The sequence below is a fragment of the Notamacropus eugenii genome, chromosome 5 (assembly GCF_028372415.1).
Source record: "Notamacropus eugenii isolate mMacEug1 chromosome 5, mMacEug1.pri_v2, whole genome shotgun sequence".
Classification (NCBI taxonomy): domain Eukaryota; kingdom Metazoa; phylum Chordata; class Mammalia; order Diprotodontia; family Macropodidae; genus Notamacropus; species Notamacropus eugenii.
Window position 1 is genome coordinate 162,704,899 of NC_092876.1, and position 11,278 is coordinate 162,716,176.

The window sequence follows — 11,278 nt, forward strand, 5'->3', positions numbered from 1 at the left end:
TGCTGCAGGAGTCCTGCACATTTGGCTTGGATCCTGCTACATTCAGGCACCAAAAGAGAGAGCCATTTTTGAAATCCCATTTTCAATCTGTCCTACCCAGGCTGGTTTCATTAAACAGGCATAAATCCCTTGCTTGCAAAATAATCATGTCTGTTCTTCAAGGCTTTTAATAACTTCTCCCTTCGGAAAGTAACCCAGTTACAGGGTGACAATGCTATTGACAAAAACCTGAAGAGGATTCTCTGCCTCCACCTCTGATCTTTGTTTTTCCTAAGTCCTCACAAGCCTCTTGGAACTGTATGGTATAATACTAGGGCAAGATAATTTTCGTGTTCCTAAGGCATCAAACAAACAAGGTCTTAAGTTTCCAAATGTTTAGATGCTTCAGCCTTTAAAATGGGCACTGCCATTCTCATTTATCCACAGTATGCCTCTTTAATTGACCCTCTGTGATTTTCTCCCTTCCTAAGTTGGCATGTTTTCTTCCAAAGCCTGTCATTTTTATGAGTCAGAGAGTCATGGAAAACTCACTCATTCAGATCCAAGACTCCACCTAAACAATTACTTAACTGCTTTGTAGACTCACAGGACTTGGATTCTGCAAAGGCCACTTCCACTCCCATTTTATAGAGGAGGAAAAAGAAGTCCAGAGAAGCCTGTCTAAGGTCACACAGTCCATTACTAGCAAAATAAAAATTAGAACCAGGTATCTTTCTCAGCTTGGTGCATCTCTTACACTGTGTTCAATACTGACAACTTCCATTTGTAATCTGTCAATCTGTTACTCTCCTACTTCATTTTAGAAGAAAAACAGAAGTTTCAAAAAACTCATCTTCTAGGATAGAACTTAACAAAGAAGTAAACCATTTGAAAGGGCTCTGGAAAGTCCATACTCATCATATATCAGTTACAACTAACAGGCCAATCATCCTGTGTTGACCATGCACCTGTTGGCCCAACTCAGGGTTGTTTGGTATACTGTTCTTTTGGAGCACCTAGGGAGCAGCTAGGTGGCATACACTGGATAGAAAGCTGGGTCTTGGAGTCAGGAATACCTGAGTTCAAATCTAGCCTCAGACACTTGCTCTCCAAGTCACTTAACTTCTGATTTCCTCCGTTTCCTCATCTGTAAAATGGAGATAATAATAATAATATCTACCACCCAGAGTTGTATCAATGAGATAATAATGTAAACAGCACTTAGCATAATATGGAGGCCACATAATAAGACAGGACTCACTGGAAAAGACCCTGATGTTGGGAAAGACTGAAGGCAAAAGGGAGAGCAGAGGGTGAAATGGATAGACAGTGTCATGGCAGCAATGAACGTGAGCCTGGACACACTTCAAGAGACAATGTAGGATAGAAGGGTCTGCCATGTTATGGTGCACAGGGTCACAGAGTCCGACAGGACTGCGCAGGGCCTGACGCAGAGTAGGTGCTATAGAAATATTTATTCCTTTCCTCTTCTCTCTTCTTCTGCTTCTTACTCACAATGTAGAATTCACATGTGATTTCTTCATTTTTACTTTGGGTTCCATATTCTCTCTCTCCCTCCACCTTCTCTCTCACCCATTAAGAAGGCATGAAACATAACATTTTCTGCATCACATATGATTTCTGAATTGGCTTCCTCATGCCACATTCCTTAGGTTGACACTGGTCCTTGGGCACTGGAGGATCATTTTTGCTATCTTTCATCACCCCTGACTCACTTGATTCTTGACTCCTCCAATTGGATCCCCGCTAATAATAATAATAAAGACCAGTTATATACAAAGCATTCTACATGTTACCTCATTTGATTCTCCCAACAATTCTGTGAGGTAGATGTTCTCATCCCTATTTTACAGAAAAGGAAATTGAAGCCCAGAGAGATGACAGGCTTGCCCAAAGTCCTGAAGCTAGTCTGATACAGGACTGGAACTCAAGTCTTCTTGACTCTGGCTTCTGCCTGCACTTACTCCACTGCACCACATTATGCTAACTTGGGACCTGTTCAAAGAAAAGTCAAACCAAGTCACTGCAAAATTCAGGGGCTCCAGAGATTTAGGAGAAAGTGGGCCCTATTTTCTACGCAGTTTCTAGGCCACTCCCTGGAAGTAAATGAAGCAATTTAATTAAATTCAAGTCAATTTAATCCAATAATCTATACAAGTCTACAGGCATTTATTAAGCACTTACTATGTACCAAGACTGGCAGGCACAGGGAATAAAAAACAAAAACAAAATAGACCCTGCCCTGAGGCAGCTTACTGAGGGTGGGAGCGGAGAACAACACATATGCAATAAAAGTCAATATAATTTTATTCGGAGTGGAAGAAGAGTACTAACTACTGTGGAAATCAAAAACAGCTTCATGTAGTAGATAGTAATTAAAATTAATAAATAAATTGCATATGGCTTGTACATGGTAGGCTATTTGTTGATTATATTTGGATTTGATAAAGAAATGTGACAATAACACACCAAAGAATCTCCTGTCAACCTGGGATTCTTCCCTAATAACCAGTCTTATCACCCAGGAGTGACTTGGGCAGGATTCCCATGAAGATAAAAGAAGTGTTCTTTTTTTTTTATGTAAATATTGATCATGGATCTTGTTTGGACAACATGAAATCTTTTTTTTCAAACCCATTGATGTGTGTGTAAATCCAGCCTCTAAGAAGCCTCTAATCGCTCTTTTAGGTAAACTTGTTCTTAGGAAAAAGTTGGGCACTTCTCTGAAGATGCCCCAAATCTGTAGGGCATGAGAGAAACATTTAATGCAAAAAAGAAGCAATTTCACAACTGGCCCCAGTGAATGCACCTTCCAAAAAAAATTATTCAGTGAATTAGACCAGGTAAGCAAAACCCAGAAATAGCAATAATCCCCAAGACACCAACCACTGGACTAAGGACTCCATGGTCAACAAAAACTGAAAAACAGAAAGCAGTTTACCAAAAACTAGGTTTAGACTAACATCTTCCCCCATCTGGTGTAATCAAATCCAAATGCAAACGTTCCCTACAATATATTTAAAGTTCACACCTAAGAAAAACAGAGAAAGAAAGGAGGTATCTGAATAATGATGAAGAATTCTTAATTAGCAAAAGATGATCACAGAAAATACAGTGGATAGTTTCAATGACTTAAAATTAGCAATCTTTTGCAGAAACAAAATAAATGCTGCTTAGAAGAAAACAGATAATTAGGGAAATCCTTAAACAAAAGTCTGAAATCCAAGATATAACAGGAAATTGACCCAAATAGGCAAGAATGATTTGTTGTTCAGTGTGTCTGGGGTTTTCTTGGCAGAGGTCCCGGGGTGGGTGGCCACGTCCTTCTCCAGCTCATTTTACAGGTGAGGAAACTGAGGCAAGCAGGGTGAAGGGACCGGGCCTGAGTGTCCCCGAGTCACATCTGCACTCAGGTCCTCCTGCCTTCAGGCCTGGCACCACCTAGCTGTCCTAGAACCACAGTCCTTCACTAACGGATACTGGGTTAGAGAACAAGAAAAGACGGTTTTTAAAGAAATAATTCAAGGAATCTACACGCATTTGTGAAGGAATGTGTCAGGTTAATAATAATAATAATAAAAATTCACTTTAAAATCTGCCGATACCGCCAGACCGGCGGAGTTGACCGGAGTGAAAGATGATAAACATTGGACTCCCGGGGCCAAGATGGTGGAGTCGGCAAGGAACGCCCTGGGGCCTTTCCAAATTCCCCTCCGAACTTGAGAACCACGGCAGAATGGACGGGGGCGGGGAAGCAGCTTACCCAGGGCGGCAGCAAAGCTCGGTCTCAACGGGCTGGGAGGGGAGAGAAGTCCGAAAGCGGCGGCGGCGGCAGGCCTCAGGGCCCGGGGCCTGAAGCGGGGCTCCCGGCCTAGTGCAGTCCACCGGCCAGGCCCTGCCCTCCTGCCAACCAGCAGCCCCCGGGGCAGGCCGCGATCTCCGCGGTACGGCCAGGCCCTACCCTCAGCTACCCCACCCCCCAGCACGGGCCGCCAGCCAGGCCTGCCTGACCTCGGCGCTGATCCCGAGGGCGGTCAGCAGCGAGCCCCTGCCCCTGGGGTCCGCTAGCAGCCAGACCGCAGCCCTGGGGCCCTCAAGCGGACAGGCCCGGTTTCCATAGCAACCCAGCAGCAGGGCCTAGCTCCTGGAGCCGACCAACAAGATTCCTTCCCCAGGGCCTGCCGGCAGAAAGACTGTTTCCATAGCAACCCAGCGGCAAGGCCCCTCCTCTGGGGCAGGCTAGCCAGGAGGAGATCCCTCCCCCAGGTTCAGCAAACGGAAAGATTCAGTTACCATAGCAACGGCGCGGCGAGGCCCCACCCCGGGAACAGGCCAGAGACAAGATCCCTCCTCCAGGTTCAGCCGGCAGAAAGGCTCTGTTACCATAGCAACCCAGCAGCAAGGCTCCACCCCCGGGAGCAGGCCAGCTGCTAAACCCCACGTGGGGGAGGCCAATAGGGAGGCCCCATCCCCCAGCGCAATCCCAGAAGGGAAGCCTAGCCTCTGATACAAAGTAACTAAACTGTGAAACTGAAGGAAAGCCAGCAGCAAGATCCTGAGCCCCAGCACAAAAGCGTGGGAAGGTGCAGGACCAGAGCCCTACCCTCCATAAAAACACAGGCACGAAATAGGCAGAAAAAAAAGGAAAAAAAAGAATTTGACCATAGCAAGTTGCTATGGTGATAGAGGTCAAGGCAAAAACTTAGAAGAGGACAATAGTGTTAAAATGGCTACGTTTTAAGCCTCAAGGAAAAATGTAACTTGATCTCAGGCCTAAAAAGAACTGGAAGAGCTTTAAAAGTATTTCAAAAGGAAAATTAAAGAAGTAGAAAAAAAATGGTGAAAGAAATGAGAGCAGTGCAAAAGAAACAATGAAAAAGAGTCAACAGGATGGGAAAAGACAGACAAAAATTCATCAAAGAAATTAACTCCCTAAAAAATAGAATTAGTCAAATGAAAAGGGAAGTACAAAAGCTCACTGAAAAAATTAATTCCTTAAAAATTAGAATTGAACAAATGGAAGCTAATGACTCTATGAGACAGAAAGATATGATAAAACAAAATCGAAAAAGTAAAAGAAAAGAGAAGAAAATGTGAAATATCTCATTGGAAAAACAACTGACCTAGAAAATAAATCGAGAAGAGATAATTTAAGAATTATTAGACTACCTGAAAGCCATGATCAGAAAACAACAACAAAAAAAAGCCTGGACAACAGCTTTCAAGAAATTATCAAAGAAAACTGCCATGATATACTAGAACCAGAGGGCAAAATAGAAATGGAAAGAATTCATGATCACAACCTGAAAGAAATCCTAAAATGAAAACTCCCAGGAACATGATAGCCAAATTCCAGAGCTCACAGAACAAGGAGAAGGTACTGCAAGCAGCCAAAAAGAAATAATTCAAATATTATAGAGCTATAATCAGGAATACACAGGATTTGGCAGTGTCTACATCAAAGAACTTGAGGTCTTAGAATATGTTATACTGGAAGGCAAAGAAGTTAGGATTACAACCAAGAATCACCCACCTATCAAAGCTAAATATAGTTGTTCAGGGGGAAAATGGATATTTAATGAAATACAGGACTCTCAAGGATGCCTAACTAAAAGACCAGAGATGAATAAAATATTTGACCTCCAAATACAAGATTCAAGAGAAATATAAAAAAGAAGAAACAGGAGAAAATATAAAAGATTCAATAAGGTGAAACTGTTTATATTTTTATATTGCAAGAAAATATTTCTAACTCTTCAAAACTTTATTACCATATGGGCAATTAGAAAGAGTATACATAAAAGGTGTGGATATAAGGTGACTGATGGAATATTACCCAAAAACCCCCACAAAATAAAAAGGTGAGAAAGCATATTGCAGTGGAAGGAGGGGGAGATAGAATGGGGTAAATTATCCCACAAAAAAGAGGCATGAAAGAGTTGGAATTGGCTCAAAATGGCAACACACTCACTTGAATACAGAAATCTTACCCTCTAAGGAAGAAAAAAGGCACAGGGATAACAGAAGGGGAAGGGGATTGATGAAAGGGAGGGTAGATTAGAGGAGACAGTGATCAGAAGTAAAACTTGTGAGGAGGGAAAGAATGGAGGTGAGAGGGGGATAAACAAGGGGAAAATAGCATGGAAGGAAACACACAATTATCATAACTATAAATGTGAATGGAATGAACTCACCTATAAAACAGAAGTGAATAGCAGAATGGATTAAAAACCAGAATCCTACAATATGTTGTTCACAAGAAACACATCTGAAGTAGAGAGACACACACAAAGAAAAGGCAAGGGGCTGGAGCCCAATCTATTATGTTTCAGCTGAAACAAAGAAACGATCTCAGACAAAGCAAAAGAAAAAATAGATCTAATTTTAAAAGATAAGGAAGGAAACTATATCTTGCTGAAAGGTACCATAGACAAGGAAGTAATATCAATACTAAACATATATGCATTAAGTGGCGTAGCATCTAAATTTTTGAAGAAGTTGAATGAGTTACAGAAGGAAATAGAAAGTAAGCTATACTAATGAGGAATCTCAACTTTCCCTCTCAGAACTAGATAAATCTAACAAAAAAAAAAATAAACAAGAAAGAAGTTAAGGAGGTGAATAAAAATCTGGAAAAATTAGATATTAGAGATCTCTAGAAAAATTTGGATATTATGGATCTCTAGAAAAAATTGAATGGAAATAGAAAGGAATATACCTTTTTCTTAGTAGCACATGGCAACTACATAAAAATTGACCATGTATTAGGACATAAAAACTTTACAACCAAATTCAGAAAAGCAGAAATAATAAATGTATCCTTTTCAGATCATAATGCAATAAAAATTACATTCAGTAATGGGCAACAGACAGATTAAAAATTAATTGGAAATTAAATAATCTAATCCCAAAAAATAAGTGGGCCAAAAAACAAATCATAGAAACAATCAATAATTTTATTAAAGAAAATTGCAACAATTAGACAACATACCAAAATTTATGGGATTAAACCAAAGTGGTACTTCAAGGAAAATTTGTATCTCTAATTCTTACATCAATAAAATAGAGAAAGAGTAGATCAGTGAGTTGGGCATGCAACTAAAACAAACTAGAAAAAGAACAAAATAGAAATCTCCAAATATACACCAAATTGGAAATCCTGAAAATCAAAGGAGAGATAAATAAATTTGAAAGTAAGAAAACTATTGAACTAGTAAATAAGAAGCTGGTCTTATGGGGAAAAAAACAACAAAATAGAGAAAGCATTGGTTAATTTCATTTGAAAAATGAAAGAAGAAAACCAAGTTACTAGTATCAAAAATGAAAAGGGTAAATTCACTACCAACGAAGAGGAAAGTAAAACAATTATTAGGAGCTATTCTGCCCAATTATGTGCCAATGAATTTGACAATTTAAATGAAATGAATGAATATCTACAAAAATGTATATTACCCATATTAACAGAAGAAGAAATAAAATAAGTCTTAGAAAAAGAATTGAACAAGCCATCAAAGAACTTCCTAAGAAAAAATTCCCAAGGCCAAATGGATTCACAAACAAATTCTGTCAAACATGTAAAGAACAGTTAAATCCAATACCACATAAACTATTTAGAAAAAATAGGTGAAGAAGGAGTCCTACCAAATTCCTGTTATGACACAAATATGGTTCTGATACTTAAAATGGGAAGAGTCAAAACAAGAAAAAGAAAATTACAGACCAATTTCCCTAATGAATATTGATGAAAAAATGTAAATAAAACACTAGAAAAGATAAAATAAAACACTAGCAAAGATAAAATAAAACACTGTCACATATCACAAGGATCACACACTATGACCAGGTGGAATTTATACCAGGAATGCAGGGCTGTTTCAATATTAGGAAAACTATCAGCATAATTGACCATGTCAACAAAACCAACAAATTTATGATTATCTCAACAGATGCAGAATAAGCTTTTAACAAAATAAAATAACAACAAAATAAATATTTTAACAAAAAAATAAAATAAGATAACAATAACATATCTATTAAAAAACACTAGAGTGCACAGGAATAAAGGGTGCCTTCCTTAAAATGATAAATAATATTTATCTAAAACCATCAGCAAGCATTATCTGTGCTGTGAGTAAGCTAGAAGCCTTCCCAATAAATTCAGGAATGATGTAAGGATGCCCATTACTGCCTCTATTATTTAATATTGTACTAGAAATGTTAACTATAACAATAAGAGAAGAAAAAGAAATTGAAGGAATTAGACTAAGCAATAAGGTAACAAAACTATAATTCTTTGCAGATGATATGTTATACTTAGAGAATCAGCTAAAAACTACTTGAAATAATTAACAACTTTTGCAAAGTTGCAGGATACAAAATAAATGTACATAAATCATCAGCCTTTTTATATATTACCAACAAAGTCCAGCAGCAAGAGATAGAAAAAGAAATTCCATTTAAAGTAACCATAGACAATATACAATACTCGAGAATCTACCTGCCAAGACAAACCCAGGAACTACATGGACATAACTGAAAATACTTTTCATACAAATAAAGTCAGAGCCAAATAACTGGAAAAGTATGAATTGCTCATGGGCGGGCAGAGTCAATATAATAAAAATGACAATGTAACTAAATTAATCTATTTATTCAGTATCATACCAAACTACCAAAAATGATTTTATAGAGCTAGAAAAAATAACCAAATTCATCTGGAAGAACAATGGATGAATGATATCAAAGGAACTAATAAACAACATGTGGAAGGAGATGATGGTTTAGCCATACCAGATTTCAAATTGTATTTTAAAGCAGTAATTATCAATACAAGATGGCACTGGCTAAGAAATAAAATGGCGGATCAATGGAATAGATAAGGTATATAAGACACAGTAGTAAATGACACTTATCTACTATTTGATTAACCCAAAGATCCCAGCTTTTGGGAAAAGAACTCAATATTTGACAAAACCTGCTAGGAAAACTGCAAAACAGTATTACAGAAATTGGGTACACACCAGTATCTCACACATATATCAAGATAAGGTGAAAATGAGTACATGATTTACACACAAAGGGTGATACCATAAGCAAATTGGGAGAGCATGGAATAGTTTATTGGTCAGATCTAGGGATAAGGGAAGAATTTAGGACCAACTAAAATATAGAGAACATTATAAAATTTAAAATAGATAATTTTGATTAAATAAAATTAATCAGTTTTTGTACAAACAAAACCAGTGCACCCAAGATTAGAAGGAAAGCAGAAAACTGGAGAAAAGTTTTTACAAGAAATATCTCTGATAAAGGTCTTATTTCTCAAATATATGGAGATCTGAGTCAAATTTATAAGAATACAACTCATTCCTCAATTGATAAATGGTCAAAGGATATAAAGAGACAGTTTTCAGACAATGAAATCAAAACTATCTATAGTCAACTGTCTAAATCACTACTCCTTAGAGAAATGCAAATTAAAACAACTTTGAGGTACCACCTCACATCTATCAGAATGGCTAATATGACAAAAAAGGAAAATGATACATGTTGGATGTGAGAAAACTGGAACACTAATGCACTGTTAGTGGAACTATGAACTGATCCAACCATTTTGGAGAACAATTTGGAACTAATACCCAAAGGGCAATCAAACTGTTCATACCCTTTGATCCAGCAATACTTCATTGCTACGTCTATATCCTAAAGATATCAAAAAGAGGGAGTGAGGAAAAGGACCTATTTGTATAAAAATATTTATAACAACTCTTTTAGTGGTGTTAGCCACTAAATTGGAATTGAAGGGATGCCCATAAATTGGGGAATGGCTAAACAAGCTGTGGTATATGATTATGATGGAATATTATTATGCTAGAAGAAATGACAAGCAGGATGATCTCAGAAAAAACCTGGAAAGACACATGAACTGATCCAAAGTGAAGCCAACAGAACCAGGAGAACATTATACACAGTGATAGCAGTATTTTACGATGAAGGACTGTGAATGACTTAGCTGTCCTCAGCAGTGCAATGATTCAAGACAATCCCAAAGGACTCATGATGAAGCATACTTTCCTTCTCCAGAGAAAGAGCCGATATTGTTTGAATACAGACTGAAACCTGCTATTTTCACATTCTATCATTCTTTTTCTTTTGTTTGAGTCTCCTTGTACAAAATGACAAATATGGAAACATTTTACACAATTGCACATGTATAACTTATATCTCATTTCTTAGTATCTTGGGGAGGGGAAGGAGGAAGCCATATAATTGAGTGCAGAACTTTAAAAAATGTTTAAAAATTGTTTTAACATATATTTGGGGAAAAATAAAATGTATGAAATTTTTAATGGATGGGGTAGGACCTGAAGCATTATTCCTATCCCAGGAATTGGGGGGAGAGGAAAGGGATAAGGAGACAAGTGGCTTTCTCTAAACTGATGATGCCCTCACTTTCCCCATTCCGAAGTGCACTGTATTTACTTATCTGTGCTCATGATATTTTCCTGAAATAGACTATAAACTACCAGAGTGTTAAGATGAAAACAAAAAGATAAATGTCAGCGGAACTGTGGATGGTAAATACACTAATGTCCTATTGGTACAACTATGAATTAATATCACTGTAATGGAAAATAATCTGGAATTATCCTAAAAAATCACCAACCTTTGACTCAATGACACCAATACTGGGTATATGTTCCAAGATGGTCAAAGACAGAGGGAAAATTCCCAAGCATAGAAAAATATATTTTAGCAGTTATTTTTTATTTGAACAAAGGGCTAGAGAAATAGGTTTCCCATCTGTTGGGGAATGGCTGAACAAATTGTGGTACAATAAATGTAAAATGTAAATAACAAATATGAAGAATTCAGAGAAATTTTGGAAAACATCATATGAATTGAGTCCTCATCAATGAAATGACTGATCATGACTTTCAGAGGTCTTGATGATGGTGAAACATTCTTCCTGCCTATTGTCAGCGAGGTAGTGGACAGCAGGTGAGAAATAAGGCAGACATTTTTACATGCATTGATATCTTTTTTAAGAAGGGAGGGTTTTATGGGGGGAGGGCCATTGGGAATGGGTAATGATGTTAAAAAGAAAAAAAGAGAATAAAGTACAACTTTAAAAAAAGGGAACAACTCTGAAAGAAAAGTGGGGGGTTTTTTTGTGGTTTTTTGTTTTTTGGTGTGTTTTTTGGTATACTAGAAAATGATAACACCACGTATCTACCGAGGCTCTGTAAAGAATCCAAGAAACCTTAGAGTTGACTGA

At 37.7% G+C, this 11,278-nt stretch overlaps 1 protein-coding gene across 6 annotated transcripts in view; it reads right to left on the reverse strand.

The window, feature by feature from the left end:
* The window catches only part of LOC140508463 (nuclear pore glycoprotein p62-like), a 29,564-nt gene extending 25,164 nt beyond the window's left edge, over window positions 1-4,400 (reverse strand). For 3 of the 6 annotated variants that reach the window (XM_072616409.1, XM_072616406.1, XM_072616407.1), the window contains exon 1: window positions 3,764-3,895. The gene's annotated coding sequence lies outside the window, so the exon portion shown is untranslated. Of the gene's footprint in view, window positions 1-3,763; window positions 3,896-4,293 lie in introns of those variants that run through there. The other 3 variants (XM_072616410.1, XM_072616412.1, XM_072616408.1) reach the window with 2 other exon arrangements.
* Between the last annotated feature and the right edge of the window lie 6,878 nt (window positions 4,401-11,278).